Source organism: Protopterus annectens, chromosome 8.part0 (assembly GCF_019279795.1).
Source record: "Protopterus annectens isolate FY-2018-M chromosome 8.part0, PAN1.0, whole genome shotgun sequence".
In the NCBI taxonomy this organism is placed as follows: Eukaryota; Metazoa; Chordata; order Ceratodontiformes; family Protopteridae; genus Protopterus; species Protopterus annectens.
The window spans coordinates 436,274,569-436,299,341 of NC_056741.1; positions in this window are offsets into that span (position 1 = coordinate 436,274,569).

The window sequence follows — 24,773 nt, forward strand, 5'->3', positions numbered from 1 at the left end:
AGCCTGACGCCTGTGGTCGGTGCCACAGGCTACGTGGACAGAGACATCACATACAAGGCATGACACAGTACAGGTATGGTGACATTCTGCAGGTGTCATCACGTGTGTGCTGGCCACTGACCGCAGGTGTCACCTGTCAGCTGTGGTGCAGTGTGTGTAGCAGTCGGATGCTGTACCGCACAGGAATATGCCTGATTGCCAAAAGCGCACGTCTATGGCACACACCATTGTGTGCAGTTGGGGACACCTGTCTGTGTGGTCAGCACCTCACAAGACAATGCACCCACGCCATGTCACAGGGGTGGTCTTGCACAGGTGGCCAGTAAGGCTCACAGGTATGGCATTGACAAGGCTGTACAATGCAGCACCAGTATGGGATGGTCACCCTGTGTGGTCAGTGTCCAGTCACAACACTATATCTGCATGCACCCTCACAACAGGCAGCAGACATACACATGTTGACACACTGACATGGTGGTGCCACACATGTCTACACGGAGGGATGACATGTTGCATGTACTGCACCATCCACATCGATGCACCCCACACTGAGGTAGGTACAGATCTCTACCATGGTGTACAGTGATGTGGCACGTGGCACATAGTCCCCGATCTGTGGCATACATGGGCACACATTCCCGCACACATGTTGGTGCTAGGGAATGCCACACCCGCTACATGGGATTTGTGCAGGCAGCAGAATGGTGCATCCCAAGACTACCACTGTATCTGGCAGCTGTGCCAGTATCTGCACTTGGGAGGTGGTAGGGGTTACAGTGGCAATGTGACATATGGTCGATCACGCATGGCCGATGGTATGCATCATGGCAGCGCTCATGTTAAGGCTACATAGCAGACTGTATGCACATGGCAGGGTAGGATGGTGTGACACACCTTGTGACCAGCACCTGCACATATGCATGTGGACAGGTGTTTAAACACATGGTGTACACAGACTGCCATGCGTTGTTACTATGCCACCATATGACGGCCTCCATGATGGGTATGCATGTGGTAGGGGTTGCAACTGTGTTATGGACACCGGACACCGCCATGCATGGCTGCACTGCACAGTACATGTGTCACATGTATCCCCTGTTGCCATGTGTGTATGCATTGCTACTGCCAGACATGTGTGTCAACATACATGGAACATGGACTGTGGTATTGTATCACAGCTGTCACAGGCAAACTGTACAAGGGTATGTGTCCCAGTGAACACTGCTACACCCTGTAGGGGTATACCATAGACATGTGTCCGCCTTCTTCGTGTGTATCGCAGCATCGCCTGTGTTATGCATGAAGTACATCACAGGCTTCAGAGTGTGTCCTGCATGCAGTCCGTACACAGCCAGGAAATCACATATGTGACATATCCGGACATTGTTACACTGTGGTACAGCTGCAGTCATGTGTCATATCTGTGTCAGGCCCGTGGTATGTGTGGAGCATGCCTGTCCGTGTATACCAGTATGGGTGGACTACATCACACCTGTGGGATCATTGATAGTACACGTGTACTCTGCACGACGGACGTACACCACCACATAGTCTTCTGGACATATGCCACATGCAGTTGCTGGACCGTGAGGCATACTGCTGCACTGATGACATGGTTCTGGCATAGCAGCTACAGTGTTCACTACAGTGTGTACATGTTCAGCCTGCACCTGTGACGCCTGTGCTGTCATCTGTGTGTGTACGTGTGACTGCATGTGTGTCCACCCTGTGCATGTGTACAGGTTTACCTGGCCGTGACTTGTGGTGCGTGCACTCCGTCTGCATGCCGGACGGCGCGTAGCACATACCACGCGGTGTGAGCATGGCCGGTCGCTGTTGTGTGGGTGGACAACACGACGGTCCACATTCTGCCTCCCATGCCGCCGCCCATGTGTATGCATGTCTGCACTGTGCAGATTCTAAGTGTCTGAGCATGCCCAGTAAGCAGCTGTGTAGATGGACACACAGTACAGTGCACACCGCGCTGCCTGCGCTGATACCCGTGTGCATGTCTGTCTCCCTTCACAACTGCTAGGTGTGAGAGGCATGGCCAGTACACCATTCGGGCATACACTACAGTCGGCACCACTGTCTGCTACTAGGCATGTAGCCATGGCCAATGACATCCTGCTTAGCCATGGTGACCATCCAGGTGACTCATATGTGGTTGTTATGCCAATAATGGCTGCCTACATCCTGCACCGGATGCCCTCTCATAGGGTAGTATACTGTATGTGGTGCATCCCGTATTCATGTCGTGATGTACTGCCCGTAGTTAGTTTGTATTCCGACCGCCGCACTACCGTGTTACTGTACGGCCACCTTGGGATGGTAACATGCTGTGTGACTGCGCACTCTGTCTTCATTCCCTATCGGCTGCCTTGCCTCTGCAGATGATACCACGCACCTAGGGGTATGCCTCCTGACAGTTCTGTGCTCAGTAATCTCGGTAGCGCATTCTGTAAATGCATCATGCTGTAGTGTGTTCATCTAGGTAGGAGTAGGTTCGACTCCCGGCCCTTCCCGGTGTGTGTGTGTGTGTTTCCAGCTGCCTCTACAGATTAATATGCTTTTAGACGCTTCGCAACACATACCTTGGCTATTGTCAGCTATTCCCTTACGGATGATGTCACCCGCCTAGAAGTATGCCTCTGATAGCGCTGTGCTCAGTAATCTCGGTAGCGCGTTCTGTAAATGCATCATGATGTAGTGTGTTCATGTAGGTAGGCGTAGGTTCGACTCCCGGCCCTTCCCTGTGTGTGTGTGTGTGTGTGTGTGTGTGTGTTTCCAGCTGCCTCTGCAGATGAATATGCTTTTAGACGCTTCGCAACACATACCTTGGCTATTGTCAGCTATTCCCTTACGGATGATGTCACCCGCCTAGAAGTATGCCTCTGACAGCGCTGTGCTCAGTAATCTCGGTAGCGCGTTCTGTAAATGCATCATGCTGTAGTGTGTTCATGTAGGTAGGCGTAGGTTCGACTCCAGGCCCTTCCCCGTGTGTGTGTGAGGTGTGTGTGTGTGTGTTTCCAGCTGTCTCTGCAGATGAATATGCTTTTAGACGCTTCACAACACATACCTTGGCTATTATCAGCTATTCCCTTACGGATGATGTCACCCACCTAGAAGTATGCCTCTGACAGCACTGTGCTCAGTAATCTCGGTAGTGCGTTCTGTAAATGCATCATGCTGTAGTGTGTTCATGTAGGTAGACGTAGGTTCGACTCCCAGCCCTTCCCCATGTGTGTGTGTGTGTTTCCAACTGCCTCTGCAGATGAATATGCTTTTAGACGCTTCGCAACACATACCTTGGCTATTGTCAGCTATTCCCTTACGGATGATGTTACCCGCCTAGAAGTATGCCTCTGACAGCGCTGTGCTCAGTAATCTCGGTAGCGCATTCTGTAAATGCATCATGCTGTAGTGTGTTCATGTAGGTAGGCGTAGGTTCGACTCCCGGCCCTTCCCGGTGTGTGTGTTTCCAGCTGCCTCTGCAGATGAATATGCTTTTAGACGCTTCGCAACACATACCTTGGCTATTGTCAGATATTCCCTTACGGATGATGTCACCCGCCTAGAAGTATGCCTCTGACAGCGCTGTGCTCAGTAATCTCAGTAGCACGTTCTGTAAATGCATCATGCTGTAGTGTGTTCATGTAGGTAGGCATAGGTTCGACTCCCGGCTCTTCCCCGTGAGGTGTGTGTGTGTTTCCAGCTGCCTCTGCAGATGAATATGCTTTTAGACGCTTCGCAACACATACATTGGCTATTGTCAGCTATTCCCTTATGGATGATGTCACCCGCCTAGAAGTATGCCTCTGACAGTACTGTGCTCAGTAATCTCGGTAGCGCGTTCTGTAAATGCATCATGCTGTAGTGTGTTCATGTAGATAGGCATAGGTTCAAATCCCAGCCCTTCCCCGTGTGTGTGTGAGTGTGTGTGTTTCCAGCTGCCTCTGCAGATGAATATGCTTTTAGACGCTTCGCAACACATATCTTGGCTATTGTCAGCTATTCCCTTACAGATGATGTCACCCGCCTAGAAGTATGCCTCTGACAGCGCTGTGCTCAGTAATCTTGGTAGCGCGTTCTGTAAATGCATCATGCTGTAGTGAGGTCATGTAGGTAGGCGTAGGTTCGACTCCCGGCCCTTCCCCGTGTGTGTTCACAGCTTCCATAGTAGAGTGTAGTTATTTTAGACGCTTGGCAACACATACCTTGGCTATCGGCGGCTATTCCTTTACGGATGTTGTCACCCACCTGGACATGTGCCTCTGACGGTGCTGTGTTCAGTGGTCCACGAGCTGCTCCATACCTGTGTCATACTGTTGTGTGGTTGGGTATGTGGGGGTGTGGTCAATCACCATGCCTGCCAGATGTGTGTGTGTGTCTATGCTCCCAGCCGCATGGGTTCATAGGGTATGGCTTTAGAGTTTCCGCAGAACACTCATATCCTGCCGCCATCCCTGTGTTTGTGGATGGTGAGATGCAGCTCGTGGACTGCCTGTGTGCCTGCTGTGGTTGGCGACCTCCATAGCGCGTTCTCCACGTGCACCCTGCTATGGTGTGGTGATGCTGTGTACGTTACATTCACGGCCTTGCCACATGTGTCCGTCTGTATCTCTGTCGTTGTATATCTACATACCTATGTTGTGCCCATAGCGCTGCTCTTGCATGGACAGCTGTCTGTCCCATGTGTCACATATTTGCACGGCTGACATATATAACTGTGGTACGATGCATATCCACTCATTGTCCATGCAACGTCCGTATTCCAGAACACCCTAGAGACATCTGCTGGATATCGTGGCAGACAGCTATCCTTGCTGTACTGACACTGTACCCGTAACACGCCATAAACCTTGTGTATAATTGCCTATTTATGGTGTGTGTATGTCTAACTGTGCTGTATGCATGGTCGTGTGTGTGTCCTGCTATAGCCATCTGTGCAGGTGTTGCCACTATGGGTAATCCTTGTGGACCGCCCTAGCCCTAGCCTGTAGGGCTCCGTGGCGCCCACCACCACAACACATGGTGCCCCCATCCTGGTGTACCTACATGACATACCTACTAGACAGGTGGCCCTACTGGTGTGGCGCCTTAGGCAGCCGCAGGATTGGCGTATGCCTACGGCCGGCTATGAGCACATCACAAGGCATACATTTACATTCAGTGTTTTACGAAGGCTAGGTTATAATACCAGAGGGGGGACCTCATCAACTATGCTTTAGAATGCGGATTTAGATGGATTAATAGGTGGAGGGTTGACCACACACCAGGGCTGACTGATGAAACACTGATGAAGCCTCTTTTGAAAAGCAGGTGGCTTAACCCCCGTAACAGGAATGTAGTTTAGGTACAGATATGCAGTTAACACACATTAGTCCACTCTTTCAGCTGTTTACCACTGTATTACATTGATATGATATACATATCTTCTATATATATTGTTAGATCTTTGATTGATGAGTATTAGGCATCGTACAATATCATATAATACATGTGTTAATAGGATGTTTTTGGAGATGTTAATATACGTGTGTGTAGTTAACATTGCGTCTGTGCTTTATATGCTGTGGTTAAATGTTCATTGTCTGCTGAGAAATTGACCAATGAAAGTGTAGGGGGGATATTTAAAGCCTGGATGCTTTTATGTTATGTGTAAGTCTGACGGAGCCTACGGGTGAAATGAAGGAACCTCTGTATACCATTTGTGATGTGTCCTGGACAACGTCTACGTTGACTGTTTCATCTACCTATGTGTGTTTTGGATTGTGTGCCATAAGGTGACAGCGGTTCTTTGATGTTGATTAGGTGTATTCCATGGTCAATTGACATTAATCCTATTAATTCACTGAAGGATGTTCTTTATAAGTGGGAACGCCATAGTTTAACCATCCTATGACCTTCCTAGCTGAAGTTGTTATTGTGCCATTGGTATGTGTTCCACAGGTCGCCCATTTGTTCCGCGGTATGGAAGCGAGTGATCCCCATTCTGGTACTGGCAGATTGAGTGCTGTGTACGCCGGTATTCGCACGGCGGTCCGACTTTGTATGGGGAGTGTCTACTGTAGTCCCTATCTGTATTACCTGTGTTATGCCTTACTGCAGCTGTGTAATTCCACTGGGTTTGCAGTTATGGGTGCCATCTTGGTCGTACGTTTGTCCGTCCATGGGAATTGCCTACTGGACACTGGTATAGGGCTGTACACATTTCACAGCTGCATTTAGCATTCTCCGGTGGATGATTTGCATTATTAGTGGGGAGTAAGGCATGTGCTATACCCACATCCCTCCCACGAGGCGGGACAACGGATTATCTGCCAAACAACACCGAGCCCCATTTCTGCATACCCAGGATCCCATGGCTGCAACCCTCGATGGTACCCATTACACATCCTTCATGTGTGCGGGACTGGGATGTGGACGCACTTCTATGGACTCGACAATCTGGGGATTTCTGTTCATATGTCCTGCATTTCATGGACACTTGTCATCAACCTTAAACACGCTGGTGGTGCATATGTCTAGCTGTGCCGTAGTCATGGCTATTCACTCCTTTTAGGTCTCTCGATCTCAGCTGGTAGATGTGGCATACGGATCAATTTTTGGGGTCCTACAATGGACACCGATGTGCATATGTAAAGTGTAGAACTTGTTGGACTGTGTCCATCTGGCCAGTGGGTTTAACTGCTGCTGTATGTTCCCCAATTGCGGATGACTGTTTGACTACACATATTATGTAGTGCTACGAAAACCAGTTTATTCTGAAATGAACCCAAATGGTGTAAATCCGATGATGCAGGTTAGCAACTGGTTTAAATAAACCTCAGAAGTCCCAATGGGAAATATCCGCCACTGTATTGTCAAAACTAACACCACCAAAACATGTAGATCCTACTAATTCATTGAAGGATGTTCTTTACAAGTGGGAACACCATAGTTTAACCATCCTATGACCTTCCTAGTTGACGTTGTTGGTGTGCCATTAATATGTGTTCCACAGGTCGCCCATATGTTCCACGGTATGGAAGCGAGTGATCCCCATATTCTTGCTAGCAGATTGGGTGCTGTGTACGCCGGTATTCGCACGGCGGTCTGACTTTGTATGGGGAGTGTCTACTGTAGTCCCTATGTGTATTTCCTGTGTTAGGCCTTACTGCAGCTGTGTAATTCCACCAGGTTTGCAGTTATGGGTGCCATCTTGGTCGTACGCTTGTCCATCCATGGGAATTGCCTACTGGACACTGGTATAGGGCTGTACACATTTCACACCTGCATTTAGCATTCTCTGGTGGATGATTTGCATTATTAGTGGGGAGTAAGGCATGTGCTACACCCACATCCCTCCCACGGGGCGGGACAACGGATTATCTGCCAAACAACACCGAGCCCTATTTCTGCATACCCAGGATCCCATGGCTGCAACACTCGACGGTACCCATTGCACATCCTTCATGTGTGCGGGACTGGGATGTGAACGCACTTCTATGGACTCGGAACTCTGGGGATTTCTGTCCATATGTCCTGCATTTCATGGACACTTGTCATCAACCTTAAACACGCTGGTGGTGCATATGTCTAGCTGTGCCGTAGTCACGGCTGTCACTTCTTCTGGTTGAACGATAACAGCTGTATGATATTCCATACGTATCAATTTTTGGGTCCTACAATGGACACCGATGTGCATATGTAAAGTGTAGAACTTGTTGGACTGTGTCCATCTGGCGGGTGGTTTTGACTGACCTTCCTAGTTGACGTTGTTGTTGTGCCATTAGTATGTGTTCCACAGGTCACCCATTTGTTCCGCAGCATGGCAGCGAGTAATCCCCATTTTGGTGCTGGCAGATTGAGTGCTGCGACGCCGGATTCGACGGCGGTCTGACTTTGTATGGGGAGTGTCTACTGTAGTTCCCATCTGTATTTCCTGTGTTATGCCTTACTGCAGCTGTGTAATTCCACCGGGTTTGCAGGTATGGGTGCCATCTTGGTCGACGCTTGTCCATCCATGGAATTGTCTACTGGACACTGGTATAGGGCTGTACACATTTCACACCTGCATTTAGCATTATCCGGTGGATGCTTTGCATTATTAGTGGGGAGTAAGGCATGTGCTATACCCACATCCCTCCCACGGGGCGGGACAACGGATTATCTGCCAAACAACACTGAGCCCCATTTCTGCATACCCACGGTCCCATGGCTGCAACCCTCGACGGTACCCATTACACATCCTTCATGTGTGCGGGACTGGGATGTGGACGCACGTCTATGGACTCGACAATCTGTGGATTTCTGTTCATATGTCCTGCATTTCATGGACACTTGTCATCAACCTTAAACACGCTGGTGATGCATATGTCTAGCTGTGCTGTAGTCCCGGCTGTCGCTTCTTCTGGGTGGAATGGTAGCAGCTGGATGATATAGCATACGGATCAATTTTTGGGGTCCTACAATGGACACCAATGTGCATATGTAAAGTGTAGAACTTGTTGTACTGTGTCCATCTGGACAGTGGTTTTGACTGCAGCTGTATGTTCCCCAATCGCGGTTGTCTGTTTGACTACCCATATTATGTAGTGCTACGGAAACCAGGTGTTTCATAACTGAAAACAAATGGTGTACATCCAAAGATGCAGGTTAGCGACTGCTTTCAATAATCCTCAGAAGGCCCAATAGGAAATATCCGCCACTATATTGTCAAAATAACACCACCAAAACATGTAGATCCTATTTATTCATTGACAGATGTTCTTTATAAGTGGGAACGCCATAGTTTAACCATCCTATGACCTTCCTAGTTGACGTTGTTGGTGTGCCATTAATATGTGTTCCACAGGTTGCCCATATGTTCCGCGGTATGGGCGAGTGATCCCCATTTTCTTGCTGGCAGATTGGGTGCTGTGTACACGCGGTATTCGCACGGCGTTCTGACTTTGTATGGGGAGTGTCTACTGTAGTCCCTATCTGTATTTCCTGTGTTATGCCTTACTGCAGCTGTGTAATTCCACCAGGTTTGCAGTTATGGGTGCCATCTTGGTCGTACGCTTGTCCATCCATGGGAATTGCCTACTGGACACTGGTATAGGGCTGTACACATTTCACACCTGCATTTAGCATTATCCGGTGGATGCTTTGCATTATTAGTGGGGAGTAAGGCATGTGCTACACCCACATCCCTCCCACGGGGCGGGACAACGGATTATCTGCCAAACAACACCGAGCCCCATTTCTGCATACCCAGGATCCCATGGCTGCGACCCTCGACGGTACCCATTACACACCCTTCATGTATGCGGGACTGGGATGTGGACGCACTTCTATGGACTCGACGATCTGGGGATTTCTGTTCATATGTCCTGCATTTCATGGACACTTGTCATCAACCTTAAACACGCTGGTGGTGCATATGTCTAGCTGTGCCGTACTCACGGCTGTCACGTCTTCTGGTGGAGCGGTAACGGCTGGATGGAATTCTGTACGGATCAATTTTTGGGTCCTACAATGGACACCAATGTGCATATGTAAAGTGTAGATGTTGCTGGACTGTGTCCATCTGGCCAGTGGTTTTGACTGCTGCTGTATGTTCCCCAATCGCGGATGTCTGTTTGACTACCCATATTATGTAGTGCTACGTAAACCAGGTTTTTCAGAACTGAAAACAAATGGTGTACATCCAAAGATGCAGGTTAGCAACTGCTTTAAATAAACCTCAGATGTCCCAATAGGAAATATCCATCACTGTATTGTCAACATAACATGACCAAAACATGTAGATCCTATTTATTCATTGAAGCATGTTTTCTTTATAAGTGGGAACGCCATAGTTTAACTATCCTAGTTGACGTTGTTGGTGTGCCATTAGTATGTGTTCCACAGGTCGCCCATTTGTTCCACAGTATGTAAGCGAGTGATCCCCATTTTGTTGCTGGCAGATTGAGTGCTGTGTACGCTGGTATTCGCACGGCGGTCCGACTTTGTATGGGGAGTGTCTACTGTAGTCCCTATCTGTATTTCCTGTGTTATGCCTTACTGCAGCTGTGTAACTCCACCGGGTTTGCAGTTATGGGTGCCATCTTGGTCGTACGCTTGTCCATCCATGGGAATTGCCTACTGGACACTGATATAGGGCTGTACACATTTCACACCTGCATTTAGCATTATCCGGTGGATGCTTTGCATTATTAGTGGGGAGTGAGGCATGTGCTACACCCACATCCCTCCCACGGGGCGGGACAACGGATTATCTGCCAAACAACACCGAGCCCCATTTCTGCATACCCACGATCCCATGGCTGCAACCCTCGACAGTACCCATTACACATCCTTCATGTGTGCGGGACTGGGATGTGGACGCACTTCTATGGACTTGACAATCTGGGGATTTCTGTTCATATGTCCTGCATTTCATGGACACTTGTCATCAACATTAAACACGCTGGTGGTGCATATGTCTAGCTGTGCCATAGTCATGACTGTCTCTTCTTCTGGTTGAACGTTAACGGCTGGATGGTATTCCGTACGGGACACTTTTTGGGTCCTACAATGGACACCAATGTGCATATGTAAAGTGTAGAACTTGTTGGACTGTGTCCATGTGGCCAGTGGTTTTGACTGCTGCTGTATGTTCCCCAATCGCGGATGTCTGTTTGACTACTCATATTATGTAATGCTACGAAAACCAGGTTTTTCAAAACTGAAACCAAATGGTGTACATCCAAAGATGCAAGTTAACAACTGCTTTAAATAATCCCCAGAAGTCCCAATAAGGAAGTATTGCCACTTTATTGTCAGAATGACACCACCATAACAGGTAGATCACGAGCACTTTCGCCCGGTCTTACTGGGCATTTTCAAGTGTAATTAGCAGAAACATATAACTAAATAAATAATAATACATATTTTAATAATAAAGTTAATACTATGTTATTTGGACAATAGCTTCTGCTATTGTCATACAATGCTGTGGGTGGTGCCGGTTACCATACATATGGCTTTCTCAAAAGCCGACTTCACATTTCTAAACACTAGTGTGGCCTCCTTTAAGGCCCCTGAGCCAGTGGTGAACATTACTCAAGCCACTGAATCACTTACATATGCCTTCTACCAGCACCTACAGGACTGCATGGATCAGGCAATCCCTTACCCAACTGTGGGTCTTTGTACCAATGCGAAGCATCCAGTGTGGTGTACCCCAGCCATACACAAGCTCTACAACAAGAGGAGGTAGCTACTACAAGACAGAGCAGACTCCTTGTGAGGTATGACAACCTTGCTCATTATATGTAAAGAACTACAAGCTCTCATGACATCATCCGGGGCAGGTCCCACAGATATATCACCAAGGACTCGACAGACAATCATACGGCCTTCTTTAGCTATGTTGGACACCTGGGAGGAAACTCCCAGATATGCTCTGACTGGGTTCACAATGATGTGAAGTTTACTGAACATACACACATTGCCAACATACTGGCTGACAGGTTCGGTGAAGACATCTCCACCCCCCCCACATGGAGAGATGTCTGTACCAGAAGATTGTGGCCCCCGAATGTTCTGTAACGCACAGGTGGGACATGCTCTCTCCAAGGTAGTGAACACAGCATCCATGGGACCAGATGGTGTCCCGGCTGTGTACTCCGCGATCTCATTGAGGAATTAGACCCACAGTTAGGACAGCTGTTTAATCTTAGCCTCACCTCAGTTAACGTACCCAAGTTGTGGCACACGGTGACTGTAGTCCCACTTCACAGGGGCAGTGCCTCCACTGACTCTGGTTATTACCGTCCCATTAGCTTGAGAAGCCTTATCTGCAAAGACATAGGGAAAGATCATACTGGAGCTCATAGATGACGACATAGGGGACCTGCATACTTTGCATCCAACCCAGTTTGGCTTGGTCAAGGGCAGATCATGCATTTAAAACTTGGTTGACATTTTAGGAACAGTCACTGAGGCCATTGATGAGGGTCAGGCAGTCCATACAGCCTACCTCGACCTGGCAAAGGCCTTCAACACAATACCCCCCTCGGGTATCATTGATAAACCCATCGGCTTGGATGTGAACCCGTACATCGCAGGATGGGTTGCAAACTGGCTAGGTGACACAACCCACTCGGTCATAGTTGCTGGCACCATGTCAGACTCACTGCCAGTCACAGGCGGTGTCCCACGGGGCTCTGTCCTGGGTCCACTCTTTTTCTGCATCTACATTTCCAAAGTACAAGCAAACACAGGGGGGTTATGGCTGACATTGTTTGCAGATGACTGCGAACTGGGTGCCATAGTGGGACGGACATCTGACACAAATATCCTTCAAAGGGGCCTCACAGATATGGATATCTGCTGCCAGGGACATGGCCTACAGCTAAATGCTGGGTAATGCATAGTCATACCCATCGAGAAGAACAAGGTCACCCCTAGCCGCCATATGGGTGGCAGTCCACTGAGCACAGAGGGAATTACCAGGGATCTGGGGACCCAGATTGTCAGTCACCATTCGTTCAACACACACGTTGCTAACGTGGTTCGGTCGAACTTCTACATTGCCCACCTGATCGTGCAGGGATTCACATCTAGATCAGGGTAGGTCATCGTCTCCTTGTACTCATTACTCATTAGACCTATGATTGAGTACATTGCCCCGTTCAGAAGGTATCTGACCCGACACCTGCAGCAGCTGGGAAGGCCCCATAGGCTCATCGTCAGACGGATGCAGGGTGTCAGGTATTTGTGTTATGCTGCCTGACTGTAAGGACTCCTGCTCCATTCAGTCACATACCACTTGTTCAGTGGTGACCTGTGCCTGACATATGAGGCCATGTCGACCCATATTTGATGACTATGCTTCACCTAATGGATCTACATCCCTCAGAACCACAGGGCAGGTGGCGTGAACCTTGACACGGTCATTAATAGAATGTGTTGGAGGGACAGATACATCACCCAGACACTCACTATGCTGTGGAACAACATCCCAGTACATGTGAGGCAGAGAACCTTGCTGGCCTTGTTCGAGGGGATCTTGTCCAATGGATGGGGATTGCAGATATACCCCAGGGATTACATCATTGTCACTGCTTGACAGAGGTACAGCAATATAATAGGCATTTTATCTCCAGACTGGAGGGTTGGCAAAGGAAACATAACTATGGCCTAGGGTTATGGCTGCCCTTGGGTAGATAGACTACTATGTACCTATGGACCTATGAACCTATGTTCATAGTTTGTCCCATTCACACTTGTCTATCCCCTATCCTCATTCATATGTGTATATTTCTGTGGCACATGATTGAACTATGTATTACCTGCAGGTATGCTGTCTACAGTGCACATACGTCACGGTTGATTACAGTGTATCTGTGTACCTACCTCTGTGATACTGAGGACTACCACACATCCTTCACAGCATTACATGCATATGTCCATACTATTATTCTTTGGCCTGAGGGGGGTTGTTAGGGCAACGGTTACACGTGTCCCTGTTTGTGCACGCGTCATGGTGGTCTTTGACCAGCCTCCGTTGCTATCGTGGGATGGACGGTAGTGTTGGTGTGTGTTTGGGATGTGTTTTCACTGCCGGTACATCTGTGGGGGGTGGGGTTGGCACATGTTCCTCTTTGCAGGGAGCCCCATCCTGGACATTTGTGTCATGCATCAACACTTGGCACGTGCCATATGTCCTGTGCTATTCCCACAGTCGTGTATGCCTTCCTGCATTACTACTGCGTGTTACTGGCTGTTTGTATCTGGTACACATGGCTATTATGGTGGATAGCTTGGCCTATTCCCATGCTATGACATACCCATTCATCCAGACATATACATGTTATTCCATCCTTTGCGTTGGCTGTGGGTGTTTGGCCATCCGGCAATGCTATTCTCAACGTGTGATGTCCCACCTTCACCTTCTGTGCCTGTGGCACCCTGTTGGGGCGTCCTGCTTGGTGGGCAGATGTTCCGCCATATGTGTTGTGTTTGACATGTCTGCATAGCTAATCATCAGTACGGTGGCTGAACATACTGCCTTGTCCAGATGTGCACAGTTATGGGCACCGTGGCGTGTGCACGCCTATGGGGTTTCGACAGGTCCATACCACATGCGGGATGTACACATTCTGCCGACACATTCACATGCAGCCATTTGGATATCTGTACCTGAGGTGGGATGTTAACATGTGGGGTACATATTTGCCCGCGTGGCACTGCCTAGGACAATACTTCTTACTACATTTCAAGTATACCCATTGTGTGTAGGTGTGTAGCTGCACAAGGCTGCTAGCTGGGTTGGGTGCACGGTCATACATGGGTGCGGGTTACATGCTATGACGGGGCTGTTGTGTATTACATTTGCATGCATGGGTTCTGCTTCTGGATATTACGCTTAGGCATACGCCGTCCTATGTGTATGCGACGGGCACGTTGCTGGGTGTAGTACATGTTGCTATGCACATGTTTGTCTGTGTTTAGGGTATTTAGTTTCCTTCTTGTTGTTATATCGACACGGCTACCCGGCTGTGTACTCTCACTACTGCTGGTGACCATGGCCATGTGGCTACTTCTGTGTAGGTGCGGCGCGCTGACATGCTGCGGTACACCTTCACTGGGTATGCCCACTGACAGTGCATTGCGTGACGGACACGGTATTACGCGTATCCTTTGTTCCTTGGATGGGTACACTTTGGACTTCGTGGGTTAATGTTTGGTTCTCCGTTTTGTGTGAACGGGTACTATGTTGCATAGTCTGCGTACGTTTCATTATCCACGGACCCTGGCTGGTGCGGTTACTATTGCTGGTGGCCTGTGGAAGTCAGCACTTTAGGTTGTTCATCGCCTGCCGGCTTGGCCACGCCTACGGCCGCATCCTACTTGGCCTCGCTCACGTGCCCTCCGCACGTGTCTGTGGTTGTGGCGCGCACTCATTACTATGCATATGGTGCTGCTACACTGATTATTCACTGCACTGCCAGCGCAAGCCTTACACTGGCCTTGCGCCGAGCTTCATGAATCCCGGGGACAGTCTTTGTATGTACAAATGCAGAAGAATTCAGTACAAATGAAATTAATGTCTAGTAATGAATATGTGTAAAAAACCATGTTTAAAAAATAAATAAATAAAAAATGGGTCTAGGATACCTACTAGATTGAAATGCATGAACAGCAAACAGTCTGTGTAAATACATACTGATCAGGATACATTGTCAAAAGTTCAAAAGTAATTTGTCAAGTTGTAATATCACTGGTTTTACCCCAGTAAAATAATTGCTTTCAAATATTTATTATCTAAGCCCAGTTCAGTACTTTACCAAGATGTTAATGGGCAGTTCAAAGACATGACCACAATGTCATGGTTAAAATGACATTGAAATTGTGTGTTTTCAGTAGTGTATAAATGCTTGCAGTAGCACATGGTTACTGTCTCTTATAGTTAATTCAACAGTTGCAAAGAGTTAATGGAACAGTTCTAAGTCATAAATTAAATTCTGTGATTGCAAAATAATAAATTGATCAAGTTAAACTAAAGCAGACACAGCTCATAATTGATAAAATATTTTCACAGAATGGTCTGCAAAAGAAAAAGTTTGAAATACATTCAGTTTTTGTAGTAATACTTAATATCATTGTATTAACTATGTAAAATTGCATTTTGACTTGTATCAAAAGAAGACTATAGGTTTGTTTCTTAATGTGTTTTCTATATAAAATGTTTTGAGTATGTTTAAAAACAGAGGGAATTGTTAGATATTATGAATATAAGGCCGAAATTAATTCTGTTGTAAATATGCTGAAAGAAAAAGCTTGCTTAAATGCAGAAACAGAGTTTAGTAATATGTGATCAGCAGTCATACTAAATGACCATGGCTTGGAAAATAAGGAACCTGCTGAATGGACATTTTTCCCTTACAGACTTAAAAACAGGATGTATGCAAAAGCAAAAATGCAAAATCTGCTTTTAAAGAACACTGACATGTTTTTCTGCATATAAAAAATGGACACAATATGTTTCCTAAAATAACAGGATGGACACAATATGTTTTCTAAAACAACAGGATATGTTTATGACACTGTGACAATGTGTTTTCTCAGAAATATGTTTTTCTGCATGGAAAACAGGACATGACTATCAGCATTGGCACAAGAACAGATGTTTTTGTACAAAGGTCCAAATAGAATACAGGATGTTCACACTGTCAGAAAAGCTGGTCTCTTACAAGACATTCTTAAACAAGGAAGCTTAGTATTGTTTCTACAGGATGAGCAATTCTCCAAAATAGAATATCAAGAGGAAATGTATATGTTTATGCATGACTAAAAAGTGTATATAAAGAGCTGTATAAATCCAGTTATGTTAGAGGTATGGTAGGGACTCATTTGTCCTAAGGTAAATGTTATATCTCTCACATCATCTGTACTACATGAGAAGTAAAGTTGGAACAGTACTTTAAGCTGCAACGTTGTTCCATTTGGTTTATTATAAAAAGTTATTTGTTACTGCTCTCTAAAGTTGATGCTGCAAAGTATATTCTCTCATCAGTGTATATTCTGCAAATTTCTGTATGCAACAGACTGTGAATGCAAATATAACCAGACTTTGAATTTTAGCAGAATCCAGCCAGCAAGACTGAGTGTCTTAAGAACACTTCAAATCCATCACACCAAGCAGTAAGCAGCTCCATGTAACTTTTTCAAGATGTATGGTCATGAGCAGCACCAAGGCAAAAAAGACACTTATTGTGGCAGTCTTTATGGGGAATCAGTCTCCCACACTGGCATTTGGGTCTATATCAGAACACTGATATTTTAAAACTTCGAATGTTCTAATATCGACCCATTTTGATCGAACGCTAAAAATAGCAAAGCTGCAGAACACCAAATTCTTTCCTAGGGAAAGAATTTGGTTGGCCAGTTCTGTGGCTTTGCTATTTTCAGCGATGTGCTGAAGATTTATGGGTCTGGTTCAGGTAAATGTGCGATTGTGTGGTTGTTAGGATTAGGGCACAGGTTAGGTGAGTTAGGGTTAGGGCGCGGGTTAGGTGAGTTAGGGTTAGGGAGCAGGTTAGGTGAATTAGGTTTAGGGGCAGGTTAAGTGAGTTAGGGTTAGGGTGCAGGTTAGATGAGTGTGCGATAGTGACAGACCTTAGGGTTAGGGTTTGAGGTAAGGTAAGTGGATAGATAGTAGTGTATGTATAGTTTAGTGTAGGGTTAGTTGTAGGATTATAAGAGTATGTGTGTGTATTGATGTTTTTTAGGTGTGCTTGTGTTGTGTGTATGTGTTTTGGAATAGTGAATTTTTTCCTTGGGAAAAAATTTGCTGTTCTGAATGTTCGATATTATGTGGTTTAGATATTTTAGGTTTGATGAAATAGCATTCGCTATGTTCATCTTTTGATAATGTGATATAAACGCTGGCATTTACCCTTCATGGATGACATTAACCCCAAACAGCACTAAACAAACAGAAAAAGTAACCAAAAACACAACTGGGTACTTATCTGCAACTGTGAGAACCCCAGCAAACAGGAGTAAGCACAGAAAAGCCAATAAACAGAAAAATGGTAAAAACAAACAAAAAAAGAATGTATGCAACAAACCAGCAGTTTAAACAGTGTTCGGACTGGTGTCAAAGAAGTTCTGAGGATGGAATGCCTGAATGTCACCTTTACACCCTACCTTATGCAAGGAGTGTGCAGGTGACATTCAGAGTACCTTAAAGGAATGGTAGACTTTTGTAAACTGGCCAGACAGAGGGCTTCATGGCAGGAAATCCCATTAGTAAGAAATACTGCAGCAGTGAATGCAAGAACCTCTATTATTTCAGTGACCTCATTTTCCAAATAATTTTAATGTTGCAATAGCCTTTTAAACTGCATTATGATTGTCTCCCCTAGAAGCCAGCCTTACTTCTTCAACTACAAAAAGTTGTACTTAACATTTGGACAAATTGCCAAATGCTACTATTTTTCACATAAACTACATATCAGTGTTTGTATATCCTCTGTAACAGCTACCTCATTGATTTTCCTATATATAAGGCATTAGAAGAGGAGCACTTGGCATTGTAAACTAAAGAGTCTGAATTGTAATAATGCCTCTGAGTAGTCCCTATATGTGCATTGACTGAGATCAAGATCTGCAAAAAACATACAGGGAACTATCCAAGGAACTTTTACTACTCAATTTACTTGTAATGATATGCTGTAACAAAGGTTAAAAATTAGAATTTCTTTTATACATAAAAACTGGATTCAATAATTAGTCAGTGACGACTACCCCTTACTTTAAAATAAATGCATTTATGAGGCCAAAGGTTTGGACATTTATCAGTGTATATAGGTCTTCTGGCAAGTGGTGGCACACAGAATCAGGTCTGAATGCAGTTTTTATGTGTCATCTTACAGACCAGCTCTGCATAGTAGGGCCCATTCCTCAAGGCAGTTTGATTTAATTATTGTTTGTCACCCCTATAATCATTAGCTGTTAAGTGCAATCAATTACTAAATGTTCTTACTGACCTTGAGTTAATATGTTTAAATTTCTTATTCTGTATTACTCTTTAATCAATGAGTTTTAAAAAATCCAAGCAGGGCCTTATGTTCTGATGCGGGATTGTGTATCAGTATTAATCTATCTACTTTTTTCAACCAGTTTTCATTTTGAAGGTCACAAGATGCACTCAAATTCACTGCCAACAATGTCCAGCTTACTCTATAGGATCCCAGATATTCCCAGGTAAGGTGAAAGAAATATAATCCTTTAAAAGTGTCCTGAGGGTGGCATGCGGCCTTATCCCAGGTACACCACCTTTTAGCAGCATTCTCCTCCAAGTGGACCATTCCTGGTACAATGACTGTGGGAGGAACCCAGACTCATCTTTTTAAGGGGCCCAAACCACATCAACTGACTTTTCTTAAACTGTAAGTGTGGTTTTACTCCAAGATCCTCCCCTACTGCTGAGCTCCTCACTCTATCACACAGAATGAAGCCAGTGACCCTGTAAAAGAACCAGCTTTCTGCTGTTTGTCTGTATGATCTTATCTTCTCAAAAGTCATTCCTGAAATCATGAACCAGGCTCTCTAGTCAGTGCCCACTTTTGGCATGCCTCCAAAACCAGAGTTTAATCTTGCTTAGACTGTAATTTCAGCTGCCTTTTAATCGCAGCTCAGTATATTTATATTGCTTTTAGTCAGCTTTTCTCAGCCTGACAACAGCCAGCCTATTAGTAGCAAACAGATATTATGTATGCCTTATAGCTATAATATATACATTATAGCAGGGAAGTAAATATTGTGGGAAGAAATAGTCAGGGAATTGTTATGGCTTGGCTTGTATAGGCCCTACGGTCAATTGCCTAGTACCAGCCTATGAACCTATGAACTTATGATGTGACACAGAATGTTTGCTAAACTGTAGTGAAGACCAACAGTAGCCCTTTGCTGCAGTTTCTTATACTGACCAACATTTACACTGCTGTGGGATTACTGCTCATCCATTGCCTGCAGGGGCATTGCTTTCTTGACACAGAATGATGAGCTCTAATTTGGAGGTGCTGAATTTCATCCTAACTGCTTTGCACTTAGTGGAATTACTCTACTTTCTGCTGGAGATCACATCATGTGAAGCACAGAAGACAGAATCAGCTGGAAATAACAAACATGCCAACCTCAAATTCCCAAAATGGATATTGTCCAGAACATGGCTGGACCCTGGCATCCATTGCATGAAAATCAAAACTAGGGCAGGAGGAAAGAAACATCTTTGACAGAGTTCTTCATCCAACTTAAACATATCTGTCTTAACAATGAAAATACAGACACAGCTCCTGTTCAGATACGGGACCTATGTAGAATGCAGTAGTGACACTGGGATCCATGCTATTGTAACACTTTCATGGAATTTATAAGATCCCTAGGAATTTCAAGGCTGTTTTATTCTAGAGACCATGAATGCCTTGCCATCATCCACCATCAGACTTTATTCCCTTTCTCAAGGAGGGAGAGGTCAGTTAGTTCCAGGGTAAATTTGAGAAAATCTATCCAGTTTTCTAGGTTTACTGTGAAAGAACATATTGAATCACACTGCTTACCCTGCACAGGACGTTTATTCCAGAAAAGGCAGAGGTGCTGGGTAATGAGTCTGTCTCTTCATCAAATTCTGCTCATCTGTAGATGAAGGTTCAAGTCTTTTGTTCTATTGTTAGTAAAATCGCTTGTAGTAGAGGCCCATTTAAGCTTGGATGGATCTTTCTTAGAGTTTTTACTGAATGTCTGACCTTTTTAACAGTTTATTGATATGTTGAGTAGTGTACATCCCAAAGGGAGCACTGCAGTCTATACTAGGTCTGATTAGTGCTGCATATAGAGAATGATAACATCTTTGATCTAAATGAAATACATTTGGCAATTAGTTATGCTAGGTATAGAAGGACTTTCTGACTGCAGTTGCCACATAATGAACCAAACTATCAAACCAAGTGCCCATGTCTCACAGCATTTTCTGTTAGTAAAGCGATATTATCTGTGCTCTGTTTTCTGTATATTTTTTTATTTTTTTCTCATTGGTGGAGTGGTTAATGACTTATGTATCTTCGGCGATACATAAGTCATTAACCACTCCATCAAAGAGACCTATAGTCACTGGAGGGGGTTGGGAAACTGTGGAGGGCCAATTAAGTCCTGTAGTGTTCTCCACTGGCACCATTCTGAAAGATATTTATATGATTTATCAGAATTTACTGATATGAATAATGTTACCTCTCTATTAATGGTTACAATGGATGTTAAAAACCTCTTCACCTCCATACCCAATGATTATGGGGTTGAGGCGATCAGATACATACTTCGTAAAGATGAACATGAATCACATTGCAACATTGGCTTAGTTTGCACACTACTAGATTTAATTTCGCATAATAATGTGTTCATGTTTGAAGAACAACTATTCCATCAGAAATGGGGTGTCGCTATGGGCACCCCATGTGCCAATTCGTACGCGAATTTGGCTATGTACTTTTGGGAATGTAACCATTTGTACGATAGTGCTTTAAGTAGAGGCATCAAATTCTATAGGCATTTTGTGGATGACGTCTTCATACTTTAGCAGGGGGACGTTGCATCTCTTTCATTATTTGTTGAATATCTAGAATCCACTATGAATTTTTTGAAGTTTACAGTTACACACTCTGATAAACAAGTGGAATTTCTGGATGTTACACTTATGAAAAATGGTGCCAGTGGAATCACTACGACTCTATATAGGAAACCTTGATGGAGAAATTGTCTCCTATCTTGAGACAGCATGCATCCAGGGCATGTATTTTCCAGTATAGTTAAGAGTCAATTTCTGAGGTTAAAAAGAATTTGTAATAATGAAACTGACTTTGAGACAGAGTTAGATGCCCTGGAAAGGATATTTATTGATAGAGGATATGATAATGCTACAGTTAGAGTGCTACATTTAATGACAATAGGGGATCAAGGCAATGCTTCTGGACCTATTACCCATGGCCCAATGTAGAATGTCTTGATAATGATCAACAGGGAATGGTAACAAATAATGTAAATGATGCGACATATAGACCCTACATGCCTAGAAGAAATGCTACGAATAATACAAGTAGATGCCCCACCTCCTTTGTGACCAACTATACTAGCAATAATAAGATTGCAAGAGATATAATACAGAAACATTGGCATCTTCTAACACTGGGTAACAAAATTGTCAGTTTTGTTGGAACAACACTAGTTTTTTCATATAGAAATAGTCAAAACTTAAAACAACTACTATGTAATGACAAGAAAGTAATGCAGAACAAAGATCAAAGGTTAGGGACATACTCTTGTAGGCACTGTTCTGTATATAAAGTGTTGAGCAAGGAACAGGTATTTGAACATCATACCCTAGATTTTGTTTTTCGACCTAGATGTTATGCTGACTGCACTACTATGCATTTGGTATATTTGGCTACATGTGACTCTTGCTCATGTTTTTATGTGGGCAAAACTATCCAAAAATTTAGAGATAGAATACTTAAACAGCTCTCAGATATAAGGAAGGGAGACATTAAAAATGCACTAGCCAAGCATCAGCTAGAGTTTCCTAAACACCGATTTACATTTAGGGTATTACAGTGTATACATAAAACTTTGAAAGGAGGTGATGTGAACAACTATTTGGAACAGAATGAGTTAAAATGGATTCTAAGGATGCAAGCACATAGATTTCCTGGCCTTAACAATTGTGTTAGTATTTAACTCACCCTTAAGGGGCAGAAGTTAAAGAATCACAAGCACAAATTATTTGAGATGTAATATTCTCCTACTAATGGTGATGTCATTTTTGCTCCAATTCTTAGTACTGTGATTGGTCAGTTCATATTATAAATATAGTATGTACTGTTTTTATGAAATATCAGGATCTGAGGAAGCATTTGTTTTATGTGAAAGCGCTTGTCCTATATGTTTTTGAAGTACTGTTTTTATTAAAGTGGAGTAAATTTAGCCATGGTTATCCAGCTGTTTTTTTTATGAAGATTTATTTTTTCTGTCTCTATATTCAGTCTGCACTGGTGATTTTTTTTCTTTAGTTAAGTATTAACATACCTCAAAGAGGCATTATCTAAAAAAAGTGTTTAATTTTTGACAAGTAATAAAGAGGTTTGGTATTCAAAGCCTCTTCAATTTTATAGCTCCTGTTGATAGAATCATTAGCTATGTCATTGAGATCCCTAACTTAAAATTGCTCTGAGATTACTGTCCATGGAAATGTCATGTGCATTTTCTTTAAACCAGCTTATGAGCAGTATGTTTAAGATTCTGTTATGGAGTAGAAGAAGAAAGGTTAGGAAGACAGTTGTTTTTTTTTTGTCCATTTTTTCTTGTGATTTTGATGATGATGATTATTGTAATTAAATAAGTTGAATCTGGCCAGATGAGTTAATTGCATTTTATAACCAACAACAGAAATCATACAACCCATAAAAAAGAAATACAGCTATTATGACTCCCAGTGACCTCAGTTAGAAGGCAGAAGCACAGGAGCTGGACGATTTAAGTCTCCAAAGTAGAAAACAGATAAAAAAACTGACTGCTGGTACAACATGCTGGTGTTCTGTGAATTTGAATAATCTGGGAAAACAAATATGTTTAAATGAATTAGCTGTGTGGCTTTCTTTCTTTCTTTTTGTGTTAAAATGCAGCATCTTGGACATCTTGGTTGTCCATTTTGCTGGGCTGTATTGAGTTCTGTAAGAGGTCTGTGCAGCATTTTTGTTATTACTTTTAATTGAAGAAAACTACCGCTACTGACTGTGGTTTTGCTCAATTTGTACTGTAAGAAAGTTTGACTCCTTGCACTGAGAATTTGCTTTGTGAGAGAAATAAACTTTGCTGGTACTTTGGGTACTTCACCAACCCAGGGACCAAAGAAGTTAAAACTGACTGACTTTATACCTTTTTCTTTACTGATGAATTTCAGTGCTTTGTGTACCTTTGTACTCAATCTGGCTGTGCTCTACTGAATATTACAAGTCTCCTGTTCTTGTTGGACTTTACCTTCCACCAGTTCTGCTATAAACAGTGAAGTGGCATTTCTCATTTTTGTTGCTTTTAATTGTAAAAGCAATGGTTATTCTGAAAAAAAATGTTCTGTTTCTTGCATGTAGAAAAATAATTTGTGCTCTGGGAACTTTACTAACCCAGGGAATAAGAGATATTTAAGGTATTTGGTTGTGGAGTTTGTTATTTGTTATTAAACTACAGTGCCTTCTTCATCATTGAGCTTCATTTAGCTGAACTGTGTGGAGTTTGTTATTGAGCGTCATTTAGCTGAACTGCGTGGAGTTTGTTACTGGATTTCATTTAGCTGAACTGTGTGGAGTTTGTTATTGCGTTTCATTTAGTTGAACTGCATGGAGCTTGTTATTGCAATTCATTTAGCTGAACTGTGTGGAGTTTGTTATTCATAGGTTCATAGGTTCATACTAGGCTATCTGCCCTAGGGCATTTATAAGCCTAGCCAGAGTGTGTGTGGCTTTCACCACCCCTTAGGATGAGAATACTATACCCATTAGTTTGCTGTGCCTCTGTCCAGCAGTGATACAGAGATGATTCCCAGGGTAAACCTACGATCTCCCATCCACTCGTCAAGATTTCTCTTGAACAGAGTCAGTGAGGGGCTCTGCTCTGCCTCACATGGACTGGGATTCTGTTCCATAGTGTAGGGAGTCTCTGTCCCTCCAGCACGTCCTATTTATATCCGTGTTGAGGTTTAAGTCTCTTGCTCTCGTGGCTCTGGTGGATTTGGATTTTTTGAGGTGGAGCATGTCCATTAATTTCGGGTTGGACATGGCCTTGCATGTCAGGCACAGATCACCTCTGAGCAGACGGTATGTGACTGAATAGAGCTGGAGTTTCTTCAGTCGGGCATCGTATGACATATGTTTGAGCCCCTTTATCCTTTTGGTGAGGAACTTTTGGGGTCTTTCCAACTGCTGCAGGTGTCGGGTAAGGTACATTCCGAATGGGGCATTGTACTCAATCATTGGTCTGATAAGTGAAGAGTACAGGGGTACAATGACCTCTCCTGATCTGGATGTGAATCCCTTCATGATCAGGTGGGCAATGTAGAAGGTCTTCCTAACCACTTTGGCAATGTGAGTGTCAAAAGAGAGGTTACTGTCAACTTGGGTCCCCAGGTCCCTGATAACTTCTTCCGTGTTTAATAGATTACCACCTATGTGGTAATTAGGGGTTACCTTGTTTTTCCCAAAGGGTAT